The sequence below is a fragment of the Ambystoma mexicanum genome, chromosome 1p (genome assembly GCF_040938575.1).
Source record: "Ambystoma mexicanum isolate Mex_15411 chromosome 1p, UKY_AmexF1_1, whole genome shotgun sequence".
Taxonomy (NCBI): Eukaryota; Metazoa; Chordata; class Amphibia; order Caudata; family Ambystomatidae; genus Ambystoma; species Ambystoma mexicanum.
This window is the reverse complement of record NC_090921.1, coordinates 1,428,994,092-1,429,021,202: the sequence shown is the minus strand read 5'-3', so window position 1 is coordinate 1,429,021,202 and position 27,111 is coordinate 1,428,994,092.

The window sequence follows — 27,111 nt, the reverse complement described above, 5'->3', positions numbered from 1 at the left end:
ACCACCACACGCACAGCTTACAATCAGTATGCATGTACACTTACCGCTCGACTCCAGACGGGTCTGCCTCTCAAGGACCTGGACATGCAGCGCTGGGGATGTGCGTTCCAGGACCCTCATTTGATGTTCCGACAGTTGGCCCCGGCGCACCTTAGCATCCGCTGCCTTCAAGAGGCGCCAGGCCTTGTTGAGGGTCCTGGACCTGAAGTCCTCCCAGCGCTTCTTGGCATGTTGGAATTTTCAGACTGCCACCCCCTCCGCGTAGATGGCAGTCACGATGTCCGTCCAGATCCTGGTCCGTCCTTCCTTGTCGGCGCGCGAACTTCCGAAGAGGGCATCATACTGCCCCAGGACTTGCTCCACCAGGACACCAACTTCGGTGGCAGTGAAGCTGGTGGCCTCTGCCTCTCTGGCTGCGGGTTGCCAGTGGTCTCAGATGGTGGTGTGCCCGACATGGCAACCCCAGAGGCAGGCGTGGGTGGGCAACTGGGTCCTAGGGCTGGGCTGTGGAGCAATGGTATCCCAGTCGGGAGTCTTCAGTTCCAGCAGGGGTGGTCACAGCAACTGCACCCCTGCAGATGGCTGATGTGCAGGCAGCAAATAGCAGGGCACGTGGGCAGCAGGCAGGCAGGCAGCAGCAGATGGCAGGTGTTGCTCGGGACTCTGGAGGGCAGGAAAATGGCCTTCAGGGCAGGAGCGTGGTCTTCCCTGTGTTTTCGCATGGCCAGCTTGTACGGAGTGATTTGGCACTTGAAAAAATTGCACGTCAGCGTGTAATTCGAGGAAAGGCCCTTAGCGCGTGAGTGCGTCAGCGCACGCACGCTATTCCATTGGAACAAAGGCCCTTAGCACGTAAGCGCATCTGTGACGTATCGCGCACGGGAGTTGCTCCGGCAGGGCTTGAAGATCGCACGTGGATTACCATTGCTCTGTACGTGCTTTTCGTGGGGTGCGGTGCGTGTGTTTTCCAGGCGTTGGGGTTCACACACTATTACTTCACAGCGGGTGGGTGTTGGCTATGCGTTCTTCAACACGCAAGGCAGACGGTGAGTGTTAGCCCGCTCGCCCAGGCCCAATCGCGTGTAAAACTTCCCGCGCACCCCAGAAATACACATCCCCCGCTCGCCCAAGGCCTATCGCGTGTGAACCGACAAGAAGTACAGATTTCACCCACTCGCTCTCCACGAAAAGCACGTACAAGAAAATGACGTCCTACACGTACCTTTTAAACCGGCCCACACGTACACTTCACTTACGCGTGTACGCGCCCTTTCATCCAATTACATGCGATGCCACTCGGACATGCAGTTTTTCCACGTGTGCTCTGTCATCACGTGCTATGAGGGAAACGCCCATGTGCGTAATGTAACTTACACGCTTACGTGCTAAGGGCCTTTGTTCCAATGGAATAGCGTGCGTGCCCTGACGCACTCACGCGCTAAGGCCCTTTCCTCGAATTTCACGCTGACGTGCAATTTTTTCACGTGCCAAATCACTCCGTATCAAGCTGGCCACGCGAAAACACACGGAAGACCACGCTCCTGCCCTGAAGGCCAATTTCCTGCCCTAAGAGCCCCGAGCACGCTCCCACCTGCCATCTGCTGCTGCCTGCCTGCCTGCTGCCCACGTGCCCTGCTATTTGGTGCCTGCACATCAGCCATCTTCAGGGGTCCAGTTGCTGTGTCCACCCCTGCTGGAACAGAAGACTCCCGACTGGGATACCATCGCTCCACAGCCCAGCCCCAGGACACAGTTGCCCACCCACGCCTGCCTCGGGGGTCGCCATGTCGGGGCAAACACCATCTGAGACCACTGGCGACCCCCAGCCAGAGGGGCAGAGGGCCACCAGCTTTAGTCAGAAGGAAGTTGGTGTCCTGGTGGAGCATGTCCTGGGGCATTATGATGCCCTCTTCGGAACATCATGCGCCAACAAGGAAGGACGGGATAGGATCTGGGATGATTTTGTGGTTGCCATCAATGCGCAGGGGGTGGCAACCCACAACATCAAGCAAGTCAAGAAGCGCTGGGAGGACTTGAGGTCCAGGACCCTCATAAAGGCCCGGCGCCTCGTGGAGGGGGGCCGGGGCAGCATGAGTACCATCCAGATGAGGGTCCTGGAACGTGTAGGCCCAGCGCTCCACGCCCAGATCCTTCAGAGGCAGACCCGTCTGGAGTTCAGCGGTAAGTGGCCAAGCATTGCTGTGTGAGACAGGGCATGTTGCAGGGTGCTGGTTGTCTGATACTTGCCTGTATGTGTGACATAGGCCATGTACGTATGTGTGTGTGCAGGGACATCATGGTCATGCATGTGAGACCAGTAATGTGTGAACCACATGGTTGTTGCATGTGTTACAATGCAACATGAGGAAAAGCATGGGGAATGCACACATTAATGCATGCCTGTCTCTGTTATTGGACATGGATGGGGTGTGAGAGAGGGGTGATGCTGTCATGGACATGTATGGTGTCCATGTCTGTGTGTCTGACTTGCGTGTCTGTGACTTGTAAATGCCATGGATGCATGACACATGTCTGTGACAATGTTCAGATTCACTGATGCAGCCTACTCATCCTTGTATCCACTGTGTCTGGGGTGTACGAGGCCAGATGGATGAAACTACGGTGAAGTGTGTGCATGTGATAGGCATGACCCATGATGCATGTGAGTTTCAAACCAGCATTGTATGTTTCAAGAGTCCCTTGGACATGTATGCTAATGTTCATAGTATTCGCCATTCCTGTTACTGCATGTGTTTTGCCTGCACTGACCCATGTGTTGTGGAGGGACATGATGGAAGTGATGTTTGACAGTGCCACTCATCTGCTATTGCTGCCTGTCTAGGGGACCATTGTACAGTACCCTGATGCTTGTGTTCTATGTCTCCCTCTACACAGCGGCAAGTGATGAAGAGGGCGGAGATGGCGCTGTGGAGCAAAGCAGCGGGGATGCCCCCATCGGCCGGCGACGCAAGGCCCAGTCACCCTCCCAGAATTTACCATCGTTCGGGAGTGAGGGAACTGGTGCTGCGTCTGCCACTACGGCTGCAGCGGAAGGGGTGGGTGAGCCCCCACAGGGGCTTGCAACGGCGGAAGACAGTGCGGAGCCATCCAGGTTGGTGGTTTCCACAGAGGAGGAGGAGGCTGCTACTGAGCCGCACATGGGGCCTGGTGGGGGTGGAACCACTGGTGCAAGTGGTGCAGTCCAGTGCCAGGGGCAGGAGGCAGCACAGGTCACCACAGAGGGGCCTGTGCATGTCGCTGTCCCTGACCCTGTGACTGCACCACCATGCACCAGTAGGGATGCCCCATCCCAGGCCCGTCCGCAGGTAGGGGGGATGTCCATGTCATCTGACACTCCTCTACCTGCGGACGAGGGGACCCCTGGCCGTATGGAGAAGGTCCTGATTGGTGTCGCGTTGCGCACGTATGACATTCGTGATGACGTGCGTGCTTCCCGGGGGGAGCACGCACGTCATCACGAAGAGCAGCGTGCCAACGTGGGCCAGTTGGGAGTGTCCATGGTCGGGGTTTTGTACATGTGTCGGCCACTCTGGCGGCTCTCTCCTCCTCTGTGGAGACTATGCGCAAGTCGTTCTCCATGCCGTCTTCCAGCCCAGATGCCACCAGGGCCCCCTGTGGACCTGCCCTGACCAACGCAGCCAGCTCGGTGGGGATCCCATCCCTGCCAAAGTCGGGAGTCGGAGGTCCAGCAGGGGTGGACACCACAGCAACTGGACCCCAGCAGATGGAGGATGTGCCGGCATCATCGAGCAGGGCACGTGCACGACGGCGTTGGTGGATTCCATCAGCCTGGATGCCTTCGTGCTGGCAGAGGCAGTTGCGTCGGAGGCAGCGGCAGGCTCAACGTGGGAGGCATCATGGCTCGGGGCCATCTACATCAGAGGGGCAGGCATCGGCCGGAGGGCAGGAGGACCCTAGAATGGGAGTGTCTTCCGTGTGGCAGCGGTTGGGCCAGCAGATAGGTGCGGAGCGGCGGCGGGCGGAGGAGGCACGGCTCACAATGGTCAGGGCGGAGAACTCCATGTGCAGGGCACTGAGGCGGGCTGAGTGCCTCGAGAGAATTCGCAGGGAGTTGGAGGTGGACATGGCATTATCCCTGCGAGACCTCGGGCCAGAGAACAGGCCCGCCTCCAAGACATTGAACAGGAGTTCGATGATGAACTGGCCCAAGATATCAACAAGTGAGCCATTGGACTTGCCCGCCGCCATTGTATATAGTTCATTAGTGTTAAGTTTCATTTATTTTTCTTTCATTTGGGGCACATGGACTATGCCCCACATTTTTGTATATAGTTAGTAATTAGGTAGGTTTCATTGTAGGTTTCATTTATGTTGTTGGGCTCATGGACCCTGGATTTGCTATTTGTACATAGTTTTAGAGTGGATTTTTCTCCTTCATCTTTATTTTTCTTCATCATGGAGCAATGGATATTACGCTTTTCTTTCCCTTTGGATTTGCTTTGTTGGACGGTGACTTTGGACACATTTTCATTTGGATTAATTTGGAATCTCATTTTTTTATTTATCATTTTTTGGGACATGCTACATTTTGATTATTATTGGCATTATTGTGTTTTTTTATTTCATTCCCTTCATTTTGACTTGAATACATTTTTGTTTCTTACTTCAATGTGTGGTCTTCTCTCATTGGTTTCATGCATGTCACAATGTTGGTTTTCTCAGTCATGTGTTGCCATTGTGTGGGTCTGACAGACTTATACTTATGTGCATACTGCTTATTTGTGATCTATCATGTCATGATGATTTCAATTTGGAGTGGATGTAAAGCTTGGTTGGGTGTTTGGACTGGGGTGCTGTGGGATGGGATTTGTGTGGCCATAAAAGCCAGGGATCTGGATTGTGATGACGTGTTGGCTGGGGGACATGTGTCGGGGCCTGCTGGGAGGTGCCTGTCAATGATGGGGGGTGGGGGTGCAGGGGGTAATGAGTGGGACATGAGTGGGAGCCTGCCGGCAGGTGCCCTGCACTGCTGGGGGGGTGGGGGTGCAGGGGGTCATGAGTGGGGGCCTGCTGGCAGGTGCCCTGCACTGCTGGGGGGTGGGGGTGCAGGGGGTCATGAGTGGGACATGAGTGGGGGCCTGCTGGCAGGTGCCCTGTACTGCTCGGGGGTGGGGGTGCAGGGGGTCATGAGTGGGACATGAGTGGGGGCCTGCTGGCAGGTGCCCTGCACTGCTGGGGGGTAGGGGTGCAGGGGGTCATGAGTGGGACATGAGTGGGGGCCTGCTGGCAGGTGCCCTGCACTGCTGGGGGGTGGGGGTGCAGGGGGTCATGAGTGGGGGCCTGCTGGCAGGTGCCCTGCACTGCTGGGGGGTGGGGGTGCAGGGGGTCATGAGTGGGACATGAGTGGGGGCCTGCTGGCAGGTGCCCTGCACTGCTGGGGGGTGGGGGTGCAGGAGGTCATAAGTGGGACATGAGTGGGGGCCTGCTGGCAAGTGCCCTGCACTGCTGGGGGGTGGGGGTGCAGGGGGTCATGAGTGGGACATGAGTGGGGGCCTGCTGACAGGTGCCCTGTACTGCTGGGGGTTGGGGGTACAGGGGGTCATGAGTGGGACATGAGTGGGGGCCTGCTGGCAGGTGCCCTGCACTGCTGGGGGTGGGGGTGCAGGGGGTCATGCGCTGTTGATCAGTAGTGCAAGGTGACATGTGGCTTGGCTGGGGGTCATGCCCATGGTGGATGGGCTTCCTGCGGGACATGACCAGGGGTGGGAGGTAGTCCCCTGTGGTGTGGGCTGCCTGCAGGGTCCGTGGAGGGTGTAGAGGGAACACCTGGGAGGACCCACACTGCCAAATCACGTGTAGGACTCCCCTGCACCCCTGAAATACACGTACCCTGCTGAAATTGCGTGTAAAACTTCCTGCGCACCCCTGAAATACACGTATCCTGCTGAAATCGCGTGTAAAACTTCCCGCGCACCCCTGAAATACACGTATTCTGCTGAAATCGCATGTAAAACTTCCCGCGCACCCCTGAAATACATGTACCACGCTCGCACAGGGGCAATATTCCTGGGGTGCGCGGGAAGTCTCACACGCCATTTCAGCAGGGTACGTGTATTATGGGGTTCGCGGAAACTCTCACACGCGAAAGGGCCCTGTGCGAGCGGGGTACGTGTATTACGGGGTGTGCGGGAAGTTTCACACACGATTTCAGCAGGGTACGTGTATTTCAGGGGTGCGCGGGAAGTTTTACACGCAATTGGGCCTGGGCGAGCGGGCTACCACTCACCGTCTGCCTTGCGTGTAGAAGAACGCGTAGCCAACACCCACCCGCTGTGAAGTAATAGCGTGGGAACCCCAACGCCTTGAAAACACATGCACCGCACCCCACAAAAAGCACGTACAGAGCAATGGTAATCCACGTGGTATCTTCAAGCCCTGCCAGGCCAAAGCCCATGCGCGATACGTCACAGACGCGCTTATGCGCTAAGGGCCTATGGTCCAATGAAATAGCGTGCGTGCGCTGACGCGCTCACGTGCTAAGGGCCTTTCCTCGAATTACACGCTGACGTGCAATTTCTTCACGTGCCAAATCACTCTGTATCAAGCTGGCCACGCGAAAACACACGGAAGACCACGCTCCTGCCCTGAAGGCCATTTTCCTGCCCCCCACAGCCCTGAGCACGCTCCCACCTGCCATCTGCTGCTGCCTGCCTGCCTGCTGCCCACGTGCCCTGCTATTTGCTGCCTGCACATCAGCCATCTGCAGGGGTGCAGTTGCTGTGCCCACCCCTGCTGGAACTGAAGACTCCCGACTGGGATACCATCGCTCCACAGCCCAGCCCCAGGACCCAGTTGCCCACCCACGCCTGCCTCTGGGGTTGCCATGTCAGGCACACCACCATCAGAGACCACTGGCAACCTCCAGCCAGAGAGGCAGAGGGCCACCAGCTTCACTGCCACCGAAGTTGGTGTCCTGGTGGAGCAAGTCGTGGGGCAGTATGATGCCCTCTTCGGAAGTTTGCGCGCTGACAAGGAAGGATGGACCAGGATCTGGACGGACATCGTGACTGCCATCAACGCGGAGGGGGTGGCAGTCCGAAAATTCCAACATGTCAAGAAGCGCTGGGAGGACTTCAGGTCCAGGACCCTCAACAAAGCCCGGCACCTCTTGAAGGCAGCGGATGCTAAGGGGCGCCGGGGCCACCTGTCGGAACATCAAATGAGGGTCCTGGAACGCATATCCCCAGCGCTCCACGTCCAGGTCCTTGAGAGGCAGACCCATCTGGAGTCGACCGGTAAGTGTACATGCATACTGATTGTAAGCTGTGCGTGTGGTGGTGTGCCAGTAGTGTGCAGGTTACACACGTGGTTTTGTAGGGCCATGTATGGATGTGTATGTACAGGGCCGTGAGGCTAACACATGCGAGTCCTCTCATGTGTGAGACACATGGATGGTGCATGTGTGTGTAAGCTTGCATGCCAAATGCAGATGTGTGAGCACACATGCTTGAATGACTGTGTATGTAAGTTGGCATGGTTGTGGTGTCACACATGGATGTCGGTTCCAGTTGCATGTATCTGCACCGTGTACATGTGCATGTGTGTGTATTTCACAAGGGTGCAACAGTGATGCAACATGGATGCTTGGGACACTGATATGTAGAAGACTGATGGCAGATGTGACATGAATGCCGATCTCATCACTGCGACAGTTGGTTGAGGTGTACACATGCATGTAAGTGTGGTGGCGTGTGTGCATGTCTAGTGCACTCCCTGTGTTTCATGTGATGTCTGGCTCACCTTTGGCTGCTCATGCTGTTGTATGTGTATGGCTGGTGCTGGCTGTTGCCATATGGCTGTGGAATTGCTCAGGTGTGTGAGTTGACATGCCATGTTTGTTGGGGATTGTGATGCCATGTCTGAAGTTTGACACTGCCACTCATGTGCAACTGGCATGTGTGTATCAGTCCATTGTACAGTGTCCTGATGCCTGTCTCCTATCTCTCCCTGTCTGCAGCGTCAACTGATGAAGAGGGCGGAGAGGGTGCTGTGGAGCACAGCGGCGGGGATCACACCACCAGCCGGAGACGCAAGGCCCGGCTCCCCTCCCAGGTTGTGATCTCGTCAGGGAGTGAGGAGTCCGGTGCCGCGTCCCAGGCCGCAGCTGCTGAGGGTAGGTCCAAGAGGCGGAGGTCAGAGTTGGACTCCTCGGCAGCAGAAGGGGCAACTGAGACCCCACAGGGTCCGACGAAGGAAGATGGCACAGAGTCATCCAGGTTGGTGGGGGGTTTGGTGGAGGAGGAGGCCGCGCAAGGGACAGAGACAGGGTCTGGAGGTGGGGATTCCACTGTTGCCAGTGGTGCAGTGCAGGGGCAGGGGCAGGAGGCAGCACAGGCCGCCGCAGAGGTGCCTGTGTGTAATCCTGTCCCCGATCCTGTGACTGCATCATCCCGCACCAGCAGGGATGCCTACGTCCAGACCCGTTTTCAGGGAGGGGATCCGCTTACAACAACTGGCCTTCCTCTCCCTGCGGACGTGGCTATATGGGAACGGGTTGAGCCTGTCCTGGGTGGGGTGGCGTTGTGTCAACGGGACATGCGAGGTGACCTGCAGTCTTTTCATGGGGAGACTGCACGTCATCTCGAATGGCTCGTTGACCACGTCAGCCTACTGGGACAGGTCACCCAGGCCGGATTCCTCCGTTTGCTGAACCTTGCTTCAACCCCCTCCTCACCTGAACCCCCTATGCGTCAGTCGTCCTCCGTGCCATCTTCCCACCCATGTATCACCTGGGTATCCTGTGGAGCTGCCTCTGACCGTGCGGCCAGGCTGGTGGAGGACACATCACTGCCACAGTCGGGAGTCTGACGTCCAGCAGGGGTGGCCACCTCAACAACTGCACCCCAGCCGGAGGAGGATGTGCAGACAGCAGGAGCCAGGGCATCGGCACAGGCACAGCAGCAGCAGCAACAACTCGGGAGCCATGATGGCTTGGGGCCTTCGACATCGGAGGGGCAGGCATCGGCCGGAGGGCAGGAGGACCCAGGACGGGAAGTGTCTTCAGTGTGGCAGCGGTTAGGCCATGCTATAGATGCGGAGCGACAGCGGGCGGAAGAGGCACGGCTCACGATGGTCAGGGCGGAGAACTCCATGCAAAGGGCTCTGAGGCGGGCCGAGTGCCTCGAGGCAATTCGCAGGGACCTGGAGATCTGGATGTCATCGTCCCTGCGAACCCTCGGGGCCTTAGAAGAGGACCGCCTCCGGGACATCGAGCAGGAGTTCGATGATGCCCTGGTCCGGGAAATCAGGAAGTGAGCCGCCGGACTAGCCCGCTGCTATTGTATATAGTTAATTAGTGTTAGGTTTCCTTTTGGTTTTCATTTCATTTGGGGCGCTTGGACAATGCCCCACCTTTTTGTATATAGTTGTGCATTAGGTAGGGTTGTTGTAGGTTTCTTTTCAATGGTTGGGTTCATGGACCCTGGATTTGTACTTTGTATATAGTTCTACACTGGATTTCACTTCATTTAAGTTTCTTTTTTACCATGGATCAATGGATGTGTCTTATTTTTACACTTTGGATTTGGTTGGACGGACAGACCCTTTGGACCCATTTGCTTTTGGATTGATTTGGATTCTGCTTTCACACATTTGTTTTGAATATTTTGGACATGCAGCTTTTTCTTCATTATTTCCATTATTGTGTGTTTTTTTTAATTAATTTGGTTAATTATTGAATACACATTTATTATATACTTTACTGATGTGGTCTTATCTCTTTTGTTTTGTGCATGTCACAATGTTGATCTTTTCACAGTCATGTGTCACCATTGCGTGGGTCTGAGGGACATTGATTCATGGCCATGCTGGTTATGTATTTTCTATCATGACTTTGGGAATTCAATGTGGGGTGTTTGGACTGGGGTGGGATTTGGGTGGCCATGAGGGGCATGGGTCTGGAGTGTGATGACCTGTCGGGGGGGACATGTGTGGGGCCCTGCTGGCAGGTGCCCCTGACTGCTGGGGGCTGGGGGTGCAGGGGGACATGTATGGGACATGAGTGGGGGCCTGCTGGCAGGTGCCCCTGACTGCTGGGGGTGCAGGGGGACATGTTTGTGGGCCTGCATGCAGGTGCCCCTGACTGCTGGGGGGTGGGGGTGCAGGGGGACATGTGTGGGGGCCTGCTGGCAGGTGCCCCTGACTGCTGGGGGGTGGGGGTGCAGGGGGACATGTGTGGGGACCTGCTGGCAGGTGCCCCTGACTGCTGGGGGGTGGGGGTGCAGGGGGACATGTGTGGGGGCCTGCTGGCAGGTGCCCCTGACTGCTGGGGGGTGGGGGTGCAGGGGACATGTGTGGGGGCCTGCTGGCAGGTGCCCCTGACTGCTGGGGGGTGGGGGTGCTGGGGGACATGTGTGGGGGCCTGCTGTCAGGTGCCCCTGACCGCTGGGGGGTGGGGGTGCAGGGGGACATGTGTGGGACATGAGTGGGGGCCTGCTCGCAGGTGCCCCTCACTGCTGAGGCGTGGGGGTGCTGGGAGACATGAGTTGGTGATCATATTGCAACGTGACATGTGGCTTGGCTGGGGGGCATGCCCATGGTGGATGGGCTGCCTGCGGGACATGACCAGGGGTGCAGGGTAGTCCCCTGTGGTGTGGGCTGTCTGCAGGGGCTGTGGAGGGGGTAGAGGGAACACCTGGGAGGACCTACACTGCCAATTCACGTGTAGGACTCCCCGCGCACCCCCGAAATAAGCGTTCCCTGCTCTGACAGCAAAATCGCGTGTGAAACTTCATGCGCAGCCCAGTAATACACGTACCCTACTCCAATCGCGTGTGAAACATCCCGCGCACCCCTGAAATACACGTACCCAGCCCAATCGCGTGTGAAACTTCCCATGCTCCTCTGAAATACACGTACCCAGGCCAATTGCGTGTGAAACTTCCCGCGCACCCCCGAAATACATGTACCCAGGCCAATCGCATGTGAAACTTCCCGCACACCCCTGAAATACACGTACCCAGGACAATCGCGTGTGCCGCTTCCCGCGCACCCCTGAAATACACATACCCAGCCCAATCGCGTGTGAAACTTCCCGCGCACCCCCAAAATACACGTACCCAGGCCAATCGTGTGTGAAACTTCCCACACACCCCTGAAATACATGTACCCAGGCCAATTGCGTGTGAAACTTCCCACGCACCCCCATAATACACGTACCCAACTCGCACAGGCCCTTTTGCATGTTAAAGTTCCCGCGAACCCCGTAATACACGTACCCTGCTGAAATCGCATGTGAAACTTCCCGCGCACCCCTGAAATACATGTACACAGGCCAATCGCATGTAAAACTTCCCGCGCACCGCTGAAATACACATATCCTGCTGAAATCGCGTGTAAAACTTCCCGCGCACCCCTGAAATACACGTATCCTGCTGAAATCGCGTGTAAAACTTCCCACGCACCTCTGAAATACACATACCCAGGCCAATCGCGTGTGAAACTTCCCGCGCACCCCTGAAATACACGTACCCAGGCCAATCGCGTGTGAAACTTCCCGCGCACCCCTGAAATACACGTACCCAGGCCAATCGCATGTGAAACTTCCCGCACACCCCCGTAATACACGTACCACACTCGCACAGGCCCTTTCGCGTGTGAAAGTTCCCACGAACCCCATAATACACGTACCCTGCTGAAATAGCATGTGAAACTTCCCGCACACCCCTGAAATACACGTACCCAGGCCAATCGCATGTGAAACTTCCCGCGCACCCCTGAAATACATGTACCCCACTCGCACAGGCCCTATGGAACGTATATTTTGGGTAAAAGTGGTGGTAATTCAGTTACGGCCATGTTATCCACCTACCACCAAACTCCTAATGAGGCCCTGTGTTTCTTAAATGCAGGTCAGAACTGTCCTAAGTGTCTGCATGTATCTCTGGTGCTAAAGGATGTGGAACAGCATGGTTGTGGAGAAGACAGTTACTGAGAGCTGGAAGTTCACCAGAGGAGAGAGGCATGATGTGCATAGCATATCATTAGGGCAGCCTGTGGCAAAGCTCAGAGAAGTGTGCCAAGTGTCTGCGGGTGTATCTACTTCTGATAACTGTTGAACGCTGTGTCTTTGGAGAAGGTGGATGCTAGGATTTAGAGATTCGCTGGAGGAGACAGGCACTGAAATAACTATTGCCCAGCAATAGCACAGCAGAGGGTGGTAGCTTCTAAACTTTACTTTACTTTACTTTATATTTCTACCGTGCACCAGGTACCCGTGGGCTTAAGGGCGCCAAACATAAATACAGTGCCTGACACAAACAGACGAATATATGAGCAGAAGATTGAGTTCACACTCAGGAAAGGACTGCCACGAGTCGCGAGGAATGCCATTAAAGTTAACAAAATAGTAGAGATTTCCGTTTCTTTTTGAAGATGTCAGTTGATTTAAGATCCCTGAAATCCGGTGGCAGGTTATTCCAGGCTAGTGGAGCCGCTATAATGAATGCTCCCTTAAGAGCTTTATTTGTTTTACATCGAGGTATTTTCAGGAGGTTTGTGTTATTGGATCTGAGTGATCTCATACACTGTTTCTCAATTATAGCCTCCATCAGATAGGTTGGCATATGGCCTAGGTTACATTTGTGCGTGATAAGCAACATTCTGAAAACAATTCTTGATTTAATAGGGAGACAGTGCTGGCTCCGCCTGGCCTTTGACACATGATCTCTCCATTTTAGGCCTTTCACCACCCTGACTACACTGTTCTGAATAACCTGCAATCTGTTTGTCTCTGCCTGTGTTATGCCCATGAGTAAACTGCAACAGTAGTCTATCTTTGAACCGGCTATAGCTCTTGCATTGTTCTCTGATATGAGAGGTTGGAGGTGCGCGAGCAGCTTGATATAGTAGGTTGATGGGGATACCAGGTTGCTCACCTGGGCTTTCATATTCAAATTCCGGTCAAGAATGATACCTAATGTTTTCCCTTTCTTTTTTATTTCATGGCCAGCCCCTTATCAGTTCACACCATCATCAGTTCTGTTTTTTCATTGTAGAGTGCTAGACCATTCCGTACCATCCAGGTATGGATGGTATCATAGGCTTTATTGATGTTGCCTTTGTCTATGATGTGTGAGCCTGTGATGGGGATGACACATTGTGTGTTGTCCGCATAGTTGGCAAATTGGATACCCTTAAGTTCTAACAAATTAAAGAATGGTACCATAAAGATGTTGTAGAGACATGGAGAAACACACAGGCTCCCCATAGGCCATGGAAACAGGATTAGCCTCGCCCACCCCACTGGCGACACTGCATTGTCTTCCGCTCAAGAACAATGTTATCAATTGGGCATCATGGTCAGAAAAAAGGGCAACTTCCTTTAACCTGGTGATCAAGATGGAATGATCCACCAGGTCGAAGGCTGCTGAAAGGTCCAAGATCATAAGTATGGAAATCTGGCCTCTGTCCATATATTCCAGCAGCTGAGATTTCAGGGCAAGGAGTGTAGTCTCTGTCCCATTATTTGGTCTGAACCCTGATTGGAATTAATGTAAGATCTTAGAGCTGTTGAGATGGAATAGAATCTGATTGTAGGCAACAATATCTAGTACCCATCACTACTACTAACACAACAGTGATCCAGCGATAAAGGTGAACATGGCACCGAAATTAAGTGTGTGTGTCCTTTGTCTGTTAAGATAGCATGGGCCACATCAGGCTATAACCTCCGCTAATGTGTGAACCAGTGCAACAAAAATCGAAACAACAACAGTGGTGTAGTACAAAAATAAAAGGTGTGTTCCCTGAAATATAGATACTTTACAAAAACAAAGACAAGTGTTCAAACACATTTAACAATCCCACCACTGTATAAAGACCATGGAAAATAACCTATAAATTCCCTTTTAGGGATCTGCAGTCCATTCAAAATTCTACCTTATTTTCTTGTAGTGGCTGCCCAGTGTCAACCTAGTCTTCTTAGTGCTTTTTCAGTGGTGCAAATCGTGCCTCGATGATGAAAGTGCATGTGATGGCTTGATGCAGTGACCAGGGACGTCATTTCAATAAAATACATGGGATATCGGAAGTGACATCACATGGCCCTTGACCTCTGATGACATCACAGGAGGGGATGTCATTTGACCCAACCCTGAAGTGACATCATGGGAAACGATGAAACACAATCTTTCATCTCTTGACAAAACAGGAAGGGGCGTCACATAGCATTGTCCGTAAGTACACTACAAAAAATATGGTTACGATATCACTGTAATGTGATATACGTTTCATACAAGAATGGATCACCATATGTATCATTAATATCAGTGTATATAGGCCCATATTACCAAATTACTGTGAATGCAAGCAGACGTCCAAGGCCAAATGATTATGATGTGTTATTATAAAGGCTGTGTGGCAGTGTTTAAGAACAGACTAAACCAGTGACTCAACCCCTGAAGAGTGCCTGAAATGAACCTTTAATGAATCTAGCAATTATTGTATAGACTTCCAGAAAGACACATTATTTGTCATTGCTATTCTTTCTTAGTTAGGGTCACTGCTCAAAGTGTTACACTTGTGCAACCCTTGTTTTTTCCTTTTTTGAGAGGCCTGAACAAGAATGCCAACCACTCCAGAAACAAAGAGCTACATGGCCCTGGCCACAGCCGAGGAGCTTACATTTAAAAAATGCTTTTTTAGGGTAGCAATCGAGACCACCAAATGATGGCGATGACCCTGTCTTGAAGGTATGGGATCAGCGGTGAGTGGCTACTTCATGTCTTTAAATGGATTCTCCTTGTTTCTTGGAGCATAGTTTGGAGCACAGGCAATGGGAACGTCTGCTTGCGTCAGCAACACAGTGGTATTGTATGTCCGCCCGGTCTGCTCGAGGTGCCTCGAATCATTACATGCTAATATCTGCAACCAGCATTGTCAAAGGCAGCACCTTTTAGCTAGCAGTGATGTGATTTCTTTCACCAGGCCTCGTGAAGGAAAATAATACCTGCCCATCCCAGTTCAGAGCTGCTTGCAGGGACAACCAAAGTCCTTGGAAGACTCCCTGTGTACAGTAGTCTCTAGTGGCATGCAGGTTTTCTTCAGGCCCTTTCCTTGTTCCAATGAAATGGTCAGGCCATAGGCTACCTGCTCCAGTTGAATCTAGTTACGTTAAGCAAGGCATGAAATAAGCAGTGTCCCAGAGCAATTTGCTATGCCATTCTGTAGGTGTGCTAATTAAATTGGCACTTGTGTAGCAAAGCTAGCTATTTAATTTACCCTGTTCAATGAAAGCACAGCTCACCCAGCATTCCTCTCTTGCCTTCAGAGCTCTCTCCACACTCGATTCACTGTTGACTGCAAGTTTAAAGGGGTGAACGGAGAGAGAGTGCAGCAGTAATCATCCCCTTCATTCATGTGCGAAAGGCCTGTGTGGGAGTGCTACGCACATTTTCTTTTTCAAATAATTGCAAACCAGAAATAATTGGGATAATACTGTTATTAAGCTAACTGTATCCTGTCTGCCAAAGACCAGTATGTGTTAGTTATTTTTTTTAAAAAGGCTTTCAATTCCTTTTCTAAAAATGTAATTGGTTACATAATGCATAATTACAGTATTGCTACTGTAAAACACTGCATCGTCTCCATGCTTTACAGTTAAGTGTATCTAAATATTAGTGTCAACTAGATTTCATTTTGTTGGCAAAGATGCATCATATGCAAACGCTTTGAAACACATTGTTTATAGGCGCTACATAAATAAACTATCATATGACGAGTGGGCCTTTTATCTGATCTATTTATTTGTGTCCATTCATGCAGCTAACCTTTTTTCAGACACTCATCCAGGGCTTGCAAAGTATTTTCGCCCACTTGCATAGTCGAGTAGATTTTGAAGGGCCAGTACCATTTGGAGGGGATGTTGGAAACATTTAAATAATTTGTTTGCAGTAAATGTCAAAAAACGTTTAACTGTATATGGCTGGCCTCTGGGTGGCAGCAGTATGCCAAACTAAAGTGGGTTTGTTGTGACATGCACCATTTTACATAAAGTGAATTTAAATTTGTTGTCATCCATTGCCATGGGTCTAGTGCATGTCTCTTCAGTCGAGTGAGTAAACTAACAGGGTAATTCATAGAATTTCGCAGAAAAGTGTCGCAAGCGGCTGGCGCAGAGTGTGCGCGTGCGATTGTCTGCGCCAGGCGCGTGTGCTAAAACAGATTTCCGTGCACAGCGTATTCATGGATTTTAGACTCCCAAACCAGCCGTGGCGCAGAGTATCGCAGCGACCCTGCAGCAGCGCCAGTAACGCCCCCAAGAACGCCCTCGCGCAAGGAAAAGCCATCAAAATCGCTAAATCATCGCAAAGGGCTGCGCTAACCCTGGACCAGTTTACAGGGCTGCCAAACAAGGAACGCAAAGCGGGTAACGTTTATATCAGGGGTACGCGGGAAGTTTTACACGCGATTAGCCAGGGTACGTGTATTACAGGGGTACGCGGGAAGTTTTACACGCGATTGGCCAGGGTACGTGTATTACAGGGGTACGCGTGAAGTTTTACACGTGATTAGCCAGGGTACGTGTATTACAGGGGTACACGGGAATTATCACACGCGATTTGGCTGGGTACGTGTATTACAGGGGTACGCGGGAAGTTTTACACGCGATTTGGCTGGGTACGTGTATTACAGGGGTGCGCGGGAATTATCACATGCGATTTGGCCAGGTACGTGTATTACAGGGGTGCGCGGGAATTATCACACGCGATTTGGCTGGGTACGTGTATTACAGGGGTGCGCGGGAAGTTACACACGCGATTAGGCTGGGTGGGTCCTCACAGGTGTTGCCTGTGCACCCTCCACGGCCCCTGCAGGCAGCCCACAAAACAGGGGACTACCCTGCACACCTGCTCATGTCCCCCAGCACCCCCATCCCCAGCACTGTGGGCCACCCTTCACCAGGGCCCCACTAATGTCTCCCACTACCCCCACCCCCCAGCATCCAGGGGCAGCCTCCACCAGGCTCCCAACCATGTTTCCCACCACCACCGCCCCCCAGCCACCAGGGGCAGCCTCCACCAGGCCCCCACTCATGTCTCCCACCACCCCCACCCCCAGCACTGTGGGGCACCCTCCACCAGGCCCCCACCCATGTCTACCACCACCCCCACCCCCCAGCAGTGCAGGGGCAGCCTCCACCAGGTCCCCACTCATGTCTCCCACCACCCCCACCCCCCAGCCACCAGGGGCAGCCTCCACCAGGCACCCACTCATATCCCCCTGCACCCCACCCCCCAGCAGTGCAGGGGCACCCTCCACCAGGCCCCCACTCATGTCTCCCTGCACCCCCACCCCCTAGCAGTGCAGGGGCAGCCTCCACCAGGCCCCCACTCATGTCTCCCACCACCCCCACCCCCCAGCATCCAGGGGAAGCCTCCACCAGGCCCCCACTCATGTCTCCCACCACCCCCACCCCCCAGCAGTGCAGGGGCACCCTCCACCAGGCCCCCACTCATGTCTCCCACCACCCCCACCCCCCAGCATCCAGGGGCACCCTCCACCAGGGCCCCACTCATGTCTCCCACCACCCCCACCCCCCAGCAGTGCAGGGGCAGCCTCCACCAGGCCCCCACTCATGTCTCCCACCACCCCCACCCCCCAGCATCCAGGGGCAGCCTCCACCAGGCCCCCACTCATGTCTCCCACCACCCCCACCCCCCAGCATCCAGGGGCACCCTCCACCAGGCACCCACTCATGTCCAACTCATGTCTTCCACCACCCCCACACCCCAGCAGTGCAGGGGCACCCTCCACCAGGCCCCCACTCATGTCTCCCACCACCCCCACCCCCCAGCATCCAGGGGCACCATCCACCAGGCCCCCACTCATGTCTCCCACCACCCCCACCCCCCAGCAGTGCAGGGGCAGCCTCCACCAGGCCCCCACTCATGTCTCCCACCACCCCCACCCCGCAGCCACCATGGGCAGCCCCCACCAGGCCCCCACTCATGTCCAACTCATGTCTTCCACCACCCCCACCCCCCAGCAGTGCAGGGGCACCCTCCACCAGGCCCCCACTCATGTCTAGCACCACCCCCAGCATCCAGGGGCACCCTCCACCAGGCCCCCACTCATGTCTCCCACCACCCCCAACCCCCAGCAGTGCAGGGGCAGCCTCCACCAGGCCCCCACTCATGTCTCCCACCACCCCCACCCCCCAGCAGTGCAGGGGCACCCTCCACCAGGCCCCCACCCATGTCTCCCACCACCCCCACCCCCCACCCACCATGGGCAGCCTCCACCAGGCCCCCACTCATGTCTCCCACCACCCCCACCCCCCAGCATCCAGGGGCACCCTCCACCAGGCACCCGCTCATGTCCCCCTGCACCCCCACCCCCCAGCAGTGCAGGGGCACCCTCCACCAGGCCCCCACTCATGTCCCCCTGCACCCCCACCCCCCAGCAGTGCAGGGGCACCCTCCACCAGGCCCCCACTCATGTCTCCCACCACCCCCACCCCCCAGCCACCAGGGGCAGCCTCCACCAGGCCCCCACTCATGTCTCCCACCACCCCCACCCCCCAGCACTGTGGGGCACCCTCCACCAGGCCCCCACCCATGTCTACCACCACCCCAACCACCACCCCCCAGCAGTGCAGGGGCAGCCTCCACCAGGCCCCCACTCATGTCCCCCTGCACCCCCACCCCCCAGCAGTGCAGGGGGACCCTCCACCAGGCCCCCACTCATGTCTCCCACCACCCCCACCCACCAGCCACCAGGGGCAGCCTCCACCAGGCCCCCACTCATGTCTCCCACCACCCCCACCCCCCAACATCCAGGGACACCCTCCACCAGGCCCCCACTCATGTCTCCCACCACCCTCACCCCCCCAGCAGTGTGGGGCAGCCTCCACCAGGCTCCCACCCATGTCTCCCACCACCCCCACCCCCCAGCCACCAGGGGCAGCCTCCACCAGGCCCCCACTCTTGTCTCCCACCACCCCCACCCCCCAGCATCCAGGGGCACCCTCCACCAGGCACCCACTCATGTCCCCCTGCACCCCCACCCCCCAGCCACCAGGGGCAGCCTCCACCAGGCCCCCACTCATGTCTCCCACCACCCCCACCCCCCAGCATCCAGGGGCACCCTCCACCAGGCACCCACTCATGTCTCACTGCACCCCCACCCCCCAGCCACCAGGGGCAGCCTCCACCAGGCCCCCACTCATGTCTCCCACCACCCCCACCCCCCAGCATCCAGGGGCAGCCTCCACCAGGCCCCCACTCATGTCTCCCACCACCCCCACCCCCCAGCATCCAGGGGCACCCTCCACCAGGCACCCACTCATGTCCCCCTGCACCCCCACCCCCCAGCAGTGCAGGGGCACCCTCCACCAGGCACCTACTCATGTCCCCTATCACCCCCACCCCCAGCAGTGCAGGGGCAGCCTCCACCAGGCCCCCACTCATGTCTCCCACCACCCCCACCCCCCAGCATCCAGGGACACCCTCCACCAGGCCCCCACTCATGTCCCACTGCCCACAGGCCCTGACAATCCTCAAGCATGTGCCTCATGGCCAGCCACCACAGCCCAAAGACACAACCAAGTATTACATATGCCCATGATACTACTCCAATGGAAACAATGTAAATCAACACATGTGTCTCACACACACACAATGGTTGCAAGTGAACCTGAAAACCCATATCATGACATGCATGAAAACAATGAGATGAAACCACACATTGAAGAATGAAAAAGTCCAAATAATGTATTAAAAACAACAGCAATGGCAATCAAAATTAACCAAAATACACAAGTAAAAAAATAACAAAATTAAGCTGGCTGTCCCTTTTCAAATTAAAATCAATAAATGATAATCCAAAAAAATATCTTCCAAAGTTCAAGTCCATGAAAAGGAAATGAAGGGAAAAAAGAAATAGAAAACCATTGCTCCATGGGAAAAAATATTCATAGTAAAAAAAATATCCAAATCCAAAGTCCAACTATGTACAAAGTATTCAGGGTCCATCATCCCAAGAGAAGAAATGAAACCTACCAAAAAACCTATCTAAAATGGAACTACATACAAAAGGTGGAGCAGTGTCCGTCGACTCCAAATAAAAATAAACTACAAAGGAAACCTATCACTAAATATCTATATACAATGGCGGCGGGCCAGTCCAGCGGCTCACTTAGTGGTGTTCCGGGCCAGGGCATCATCGAACTCCTCGTCTATGTCCGGGAGGCGGCCCTGTTCCATGGCCCCGAGGGTCCGCAGGGACGCCGACATGTTCACCTCCAACTCCCTGCGGATTGCCTCGAGGCACTCGGCCCGCCTCAGGGCCCTCCGCATGGAGTTCTCCGCCCTGACCATCGTGAGCCACGCCTCTTCTGCCTGCCGCCGCTCCGCATCTATGGCGTGGCCCAACCGCTGCCACACGGAAGACACTTCCCGTCCAGGGTCCTCCTGCCCTCCAGCCGATGCCTGCCTCTCCGATGTTGAAGGCCCCGAGCTATCGTGGCTCCCACCTACAGCCTCCTGCTGCTGCAGCTGCTGCTGTCCATGTGCCCTGTCCGATGATGCCTGCACATCCTCCTCCAGCTGGGGTGCAGTCGTTGATGTGGCCACCCCTGCTGGACGTCCGACTCCCGACTGTGGCAGGGATCTGTTGTCCACCAGCCTGGCCGCACGGTCGGAGGCAGCTCCACAGGGCACCCAGGTGACACATGGGTGGGAAGATGGCATGGCGGACGACTGGGGCATAGGGGGTTCTGTGGAGAAGGGGGTCGGAACAAGGTCCAGGAAACGGAGGAATCCAGCCCTGGTGAGCTGTCCCAGTGGGTCAACGCGGTCAACGAGCCATGCGAGAAGACGTGCAGACTCATCATGAAAAGACTGCAGGTCAGCTCGCATGGCCCATTGACGCAACGCCACCCCACCCTGGACAGGCTCAACCTGGTGCAGGATAGCCACATCCGCAGGGAGAGGAAGGCCAGGTGTTGTAAGCCAATCCTCTCCCTGAGAACGGGTCTGGAGGTAGGCATCCCCGCTGGTGCAAGATGATGCAGTGACAGGAGCAGGGACAGGATTGCACACAGGCACCTCCGCGGCGGCCTGTGCTGCCTCCTGTCCCTGATCCTGCACTGCACCACTAGCACCAGTGGAATCCCCACCTCCAGACCCCGCCACTGTCGCTTGCATGGCTTCCTCCTCCACCAAACCCCCCACCAACCTGGATGACTCCGTGCCATCTTCCTCCGTTGGGCCCTGTGGGGTCCCAGCTGCCCCTTCTGCTGCCGAGGAGTCCAACTCCAACCTCCGCCTCTTGGACCTCCCCTCGGCAGCTGCGGCCTGGGACGCGGCACCGGACTCCTCACTCCCCGACGAGATCACAACCTGGGAGGGGATCCGGGCCTTGCGTCTCCGGCTGGTGGTGCGACCCCTGCCGCTGTGCTCCACAGCACCTTCTCCGCCCTCTTCATCAGTTGACGCTGCAGACAGGGAGAAAGAAAACACAGGCATCAGGGCACTGTAAAATGGACTCATACACACATGACAGTTATACATGAGTGGCATTGGTAAACCTCAGACATGGCATCACAATCCCCAACACACATGTCATTTCAACTTGCACACATGAGCCATACCACAGCCATATTGCAACAGCCAGCACCATCCATTCACATACAACAGCATGAGCAGCCAAAGGTCATCCACACATCACATGCAACATAGGGAGTACACTACACATGCACACACAACACCAAACTTGCATGCATGTGTACACCTCTGCCAACTGTCGCAGTGTTTTGATCGATATCCATGTCACACCTGACAATCATTCCTCCACATCATGTGCCATGCAAGCCCACACACACAAGCACCATCCATGTGTCACACATGAGACCCCTCGCATGTGTCACCCTCACGGCCCTGTACACCCCCCCTACTTGGCCACATAAAAATACATGTTCAACCTGCACACTCCTGGCACACCACCACACGCACAGCTTACAATCAGTATGCATGTACACTTACCGCTCGACTCCAGACGGGTCTGCTTCTCAAGGACCTGGATGTGGAGCGCTGGGGATATGCGTTCCAGGACCCTCATCTGATCTTCCGACAAGTGGCCCCGGCGCCCCTTAGCATCCGCTGCCTTCAGGAGGCGCCGGGCCTTGTTGAGGGTCCTGGACCTGAAGTCCTCCCAGCGCTTCCTGACACGTTCGTAGTCGCGGACTGCCACCTCCTCCGCGTTGATGGCAGTCACGATGTCCATCCAGATCCGAGTCCGTCCTTCCTTGTCGGCGCGCAACCTTCCGAAGAGGGCATCATACTGCCCCAGGACATGCTCCACCAGGACACCAACTTCGGTGGCAGTGAAGCTGGTGCCCCTCTGCCTCCTTGGCCGGGGGTTGCCACTGGTGCCAGATGTTGCAGTGCCCGAGATGGCAACCCCAGAGGCAGGAGTGGGTGGGCAACTGGGTCCTGGGGCTGGGCTGTGGGGCGATAGAAAAGCAGTCAGGAGTCTTCGGTTCCAGCAGGGGTGGTCACAGCAACAGCACCCCTGGCTGATGTGCAGGCAGCAAATGGCAGGGCACGTGGGCAGCAGGTAGTCACGCAGCAGCAGATGGCAGGTGGGAGCGTGCTCAGGGCTCTGGGGGGCAGTAATTTGGCCTTCTGGGCAGGAGCGTGGTCTTCCGTGTGTGAACGCGTGGTCAGCTTGATACGGAGTGATTTTGCACGTGAAAATCCAACACGTCTGCGTGTAATTCGAGGAATGGCCCTTAGCGCGTAAACGCGTCACCAGCGTATGCGCGTCTATGAAGTCACGTGCACGTTGAATAGGGCACACGTTGGAAATGTTGCGTGTTAAAAAAATGAAAGACACCTCCGAGTGTCAAAGCGTGTAATTGGTGGAAATGGCCTTAGCGCGTACACGCGGAAGTGACAAAGCGTGTAATTGGTGGAAATGGCCCTACACGCAGAAGTGACAAAGCGTGTAATTGGTGGAAATGGCCTTAGCGCGTACACGCGGAAGTGACAAAGTGTGTAATTGGTGGAAATGGCCCTACACGCAGAAGTGAGAAAGCGTGTAATTGGTGGAAGTGGCCCTAGCGCGTACACGCCGCGTAAGTGACGCTGGACGTGTGGGCCTGCATAAAAGGTACGTGTAGAACACCATTTCCTTGTACGTGCTTTTCGTGGAGAACGAGTGGGTGAATTCTGTACTTCTTGTCGTTTCACACGCGATTTACTTCACGGCGTTTCAAGTTCGTACTCCCTGTTACCTCTGACAGCTTTTTCTCTTTTTTCTCTTTTTCTGGTTTTCCTGGGCCTGTTCCCTCAAACAGTGTTCCCTTCTACTGTTGTCCTGTCTCCTCAGACAGCGTACAAATCTTCTTTTGGCGGGGGTGTTGCCAACCAAACGCACTTCTTTTTCACGCTCTTTTTCCTGGCAGACGGTGAGTCACGCACGTATCTAACATCTGTGCTTGCCCCGTGTGTAGCCTACCCCTTCAGAGGTCATTCTAGGCTGTGTGTGACATGCATACGTTCATTCTTGTGTTACTGGGTGCCACAGCGTAGTGCAGGTTTTTTTTTCCGCACACGTGGTCTAGGAGGGGTTGCGTGCACGTCATCTCCCTTTTTTGGGCTTCCTGTGCGTTGCGTGACCCGTCATCTTTCCCCAGGGGTCACATTCAGCCTTGCTAGAGCACTAGGGTACAATTACCATCTGGTACCCAACTCCTTTGACCCCCAATTGCCCAGGACAATAGTTTACAGCCACTCCCATACGCACATTAACATCAGTGCCATGGTTGGGAGGCGAGGAATCCGTAAGGGTGGCAAAGGTGGACGAGCCACAAGTGGTGGCCGTGGTGGATCCGGTAGGGGACGTGGTTGTTACTTGCAGGGTGACCCTGTCCCCCCATGTGTGGAGGACCAGTCAAGGGCACCCATAATCCCCCCCCCCCCGGTTGAGGCTGATGTGGCTGACACCATCCATGCTCAGCCCTTGTTGGACCAGCCCATTGTGGCACCAGACCTGGCTGACTTCCAGGTCAGCAGGCCTATGACACGTGCGCCGGTGCACGTTGATGTCATCAGGCCACGTGGATCAGGGGCAGCAAGGTCATCTGCTGCCCCAAGTAGGCAGGGTGGAGAGGCTGCAGGGGCAGCTGCGGCTCCATCCACCCCAGCTCTCACACACCCAGCCAGGACAGTGTCGTTCCTAGTCCATCCTGCTGACATTCCCCCTGACACCATTACACTTGAGCCAATGCCTGCACCAACTCCCATGCTGAGTGTGCAATCCCACACTCCTGATACAGAGTCCACCAGGGCTCCTGCTCCTAGTGTCCAGAGCGGCGTAGGACACTCAGGATCACCACCACCTTCCAAGCGGAAGAGGAAGAGTGCTCGTCCGGCACAGGCTGATGCCCCAGACACGGCTACACAGTCCGGCCCGTCGAGGAATCCCAGCTTCACGGATGCCGAACTGAATGCACTTATCGAGTATGTGTCCGCACATGATAACGAGATGGTCATTGTTGCAGGATCCAAGACCACACCTGCACAACGCCAGGCACACTGGCAGACCGTTGCGGACATCGTAAGTGCCCTTGGAATCGTGAGGCGCACAGCCAATGATTGCTATAAGCGCTGGAATGACCTAAAGCGCAGGGCAAAGAATAAGCTGGCCTCAAGTCATGCCGCAACTCTAGTGAATGGAGGTGGGTCTCCAGTAGAAGACATGGAACTCACTCCACATGAGTCAGTCGCTGGGACCTACGTCACGGAGGAACAGATCCAATGCGTGGGAGATCTGCCTGATTATAAGGCATTGTCCGGTGAGTGCACATGCATGTGTGTGTCATCCATGTGCATGGTGTGTGTGTGAGGGCTTCTGTTTGTGTGCCAGGTGAGGGTGTGTACGCCTGAGTCGTTTGGGTCACCCATGTGCTTCATGCAATACATTCTGCGCAGCAGCATTTCGCCATAGCAGTATCCCTTCTGCCAACAGTAGACATATAGCCCAACAGCACGCCAGTTGCCCTTGAAGTGTCACCTTGCACCAACATTGTTGCTTATTTTTCACTGTTCATTCAGGCAGATTGTTTGAATTCCACCACTTTTAATAGACATTTCTCAGTCCTCTAGTCACATGTCTGACATGGCTATGGTAAAGTGGAGTGACTTTGTTACCTGGATATCATTTGTTTAGACATGTCCCTGTGCAATCGGACCATTTTGGACTGGCAGCTCCAGGTGAAAAATCAGACCTGTTTGAATTAGAAAAGCTATTACATGAGGGAACCGGACTGAATGAATAAGTGCTGCCCTTCTCTCCATCTTCACTCAATAGCAATGGTACATGCCATCTGTGTGATGGCATGTGTATTTCACCTGGCAATCACAGGCCAATGTATGATGCCACTGCTAGGCAGCATGCAGCAAATGTGTTCATCTTCCATCTTGGTGTCATCAATGTGTGCCATTTGCCTCCCCTTCATACGCAGTGAGGGTGCATGCATGGGAGGGTTTTAGTCATGTGGGACATGTGTCAATCAAGTACTGGTTCTGTTGCTTCTCAGCCCTCATTGTGTGCCATGGTGCTAATGCCTGTTTCCATTTGTTTGCTTTTATGTCTTTGCAGGGGAAGACGCACCTGATACTGCTGGGGTTGTGGAGATGGTGCAGACCCAGGAGGGGTCCGAGGGCCGACTGACCACCAGTGAGGGACGTGGTGTGGTGGTGGGTGAGAACCCACAACTGCTGCAGGTCGTGCTCTCAAGGGGTGTCTCTGGCTGCACCTGCCCCGAGCTGTACTCAGGTGTTGATTCGGATGATGAGACCTACGTGCCGTCGCAGGTGAGTGTTCCTGGGAGGGATTCTGTTCTGTCCCACCCACCTGCACCAGGGTCAGAACCCTCAATGGGGATGTCAGTGTTGGCAGCTACGCCTTTGGTGGTTACGGATGCAGGGTCACACTCCGCGACATCTGATCCTGTTCCTGGGCCAGCAGATCAGAGAGGGAATGCAGTCCTGCAGCCTCAGGCAGTGCCGGCACAGCAAGCCGCAGTTCGCCTTGCCCCAGACAGGTGTGGTGCCCGCCGACGTTGTGGCCGTACGCCACCTGGCAATACCGCATGGGAGCAATCCATTTACGGTATGGCAACCCAACAGGCAGCATCATCAGAGATGATGGCTCAGGCCATGGATAGGGTGGCCACTTCCATTGTCCCCCCCGAAAGGCTGATGGAGCGACTACAGCAGGCAACCGACTCCATCTGCCAGTCACACAGGGAGGACATGTTGGCGTCCAACAGGGACAGGCGGGCGGCACTGGCGACTCTGCAGGAAGCTATCTCCATAGAGTCCCAGGGCCACAGGGAAGCCCTGAGGCTGCAACTCCTTCACCTCAGGACGACTCTTGTTGAGCTTGAGGCTTCAACAAACCGAAGGACAGAACAGGAGCTGGAGCGTCTCACCCGTACGCTCTCAGCTGAGATGCAGGCAACTAAGGCAGAGGTCCGGGCATCCCGTGAGTTGTTGCATGGGGACCTCCGCACACTCATCCTCCAGAACGAGACCTACCACACCCGCATGCTTGCAGCCATGGAGGAACAGACTAGGGCCTTGCGTGGGCTGCCTCCCATAGTGCAACCACCTCCGGATGCAGCTGCACACGGTGATAATAGCGACAGCAGTGATACTCCCACAATAGGGTAGCCGTGTGGGCCATGAGCCCATGGAGGTGTTTTTTTTTCGCAAGATCCACACAGGTGAGTTTTGGTGTGCACCCTGTCCTCGGACCTCCTGGGTGGCCTCCCCAACCCCCCGGGCCCATTAATGACCATTTTTGATTTTTTCTTTTTGTTTTTTTTTTTATTTTATTTTTTTTTTATTTGGGACAATGTGTTGCCTTGTGTGGCTCCCGTGGGCATACGCTGCATTGTGGCTGGGCACATGCAGGCTTGTCATGTATTTGGTTCAGATTCTTGGGTTTATGTCACACACACCCCTCCTGCTTCCCGTTTCCATGGGCTTGCAAAGGGTGTGCCCAAGTGACATTGACGTACATGGTGACATTGGACTCCCACTACATGTGTGGGCAGTC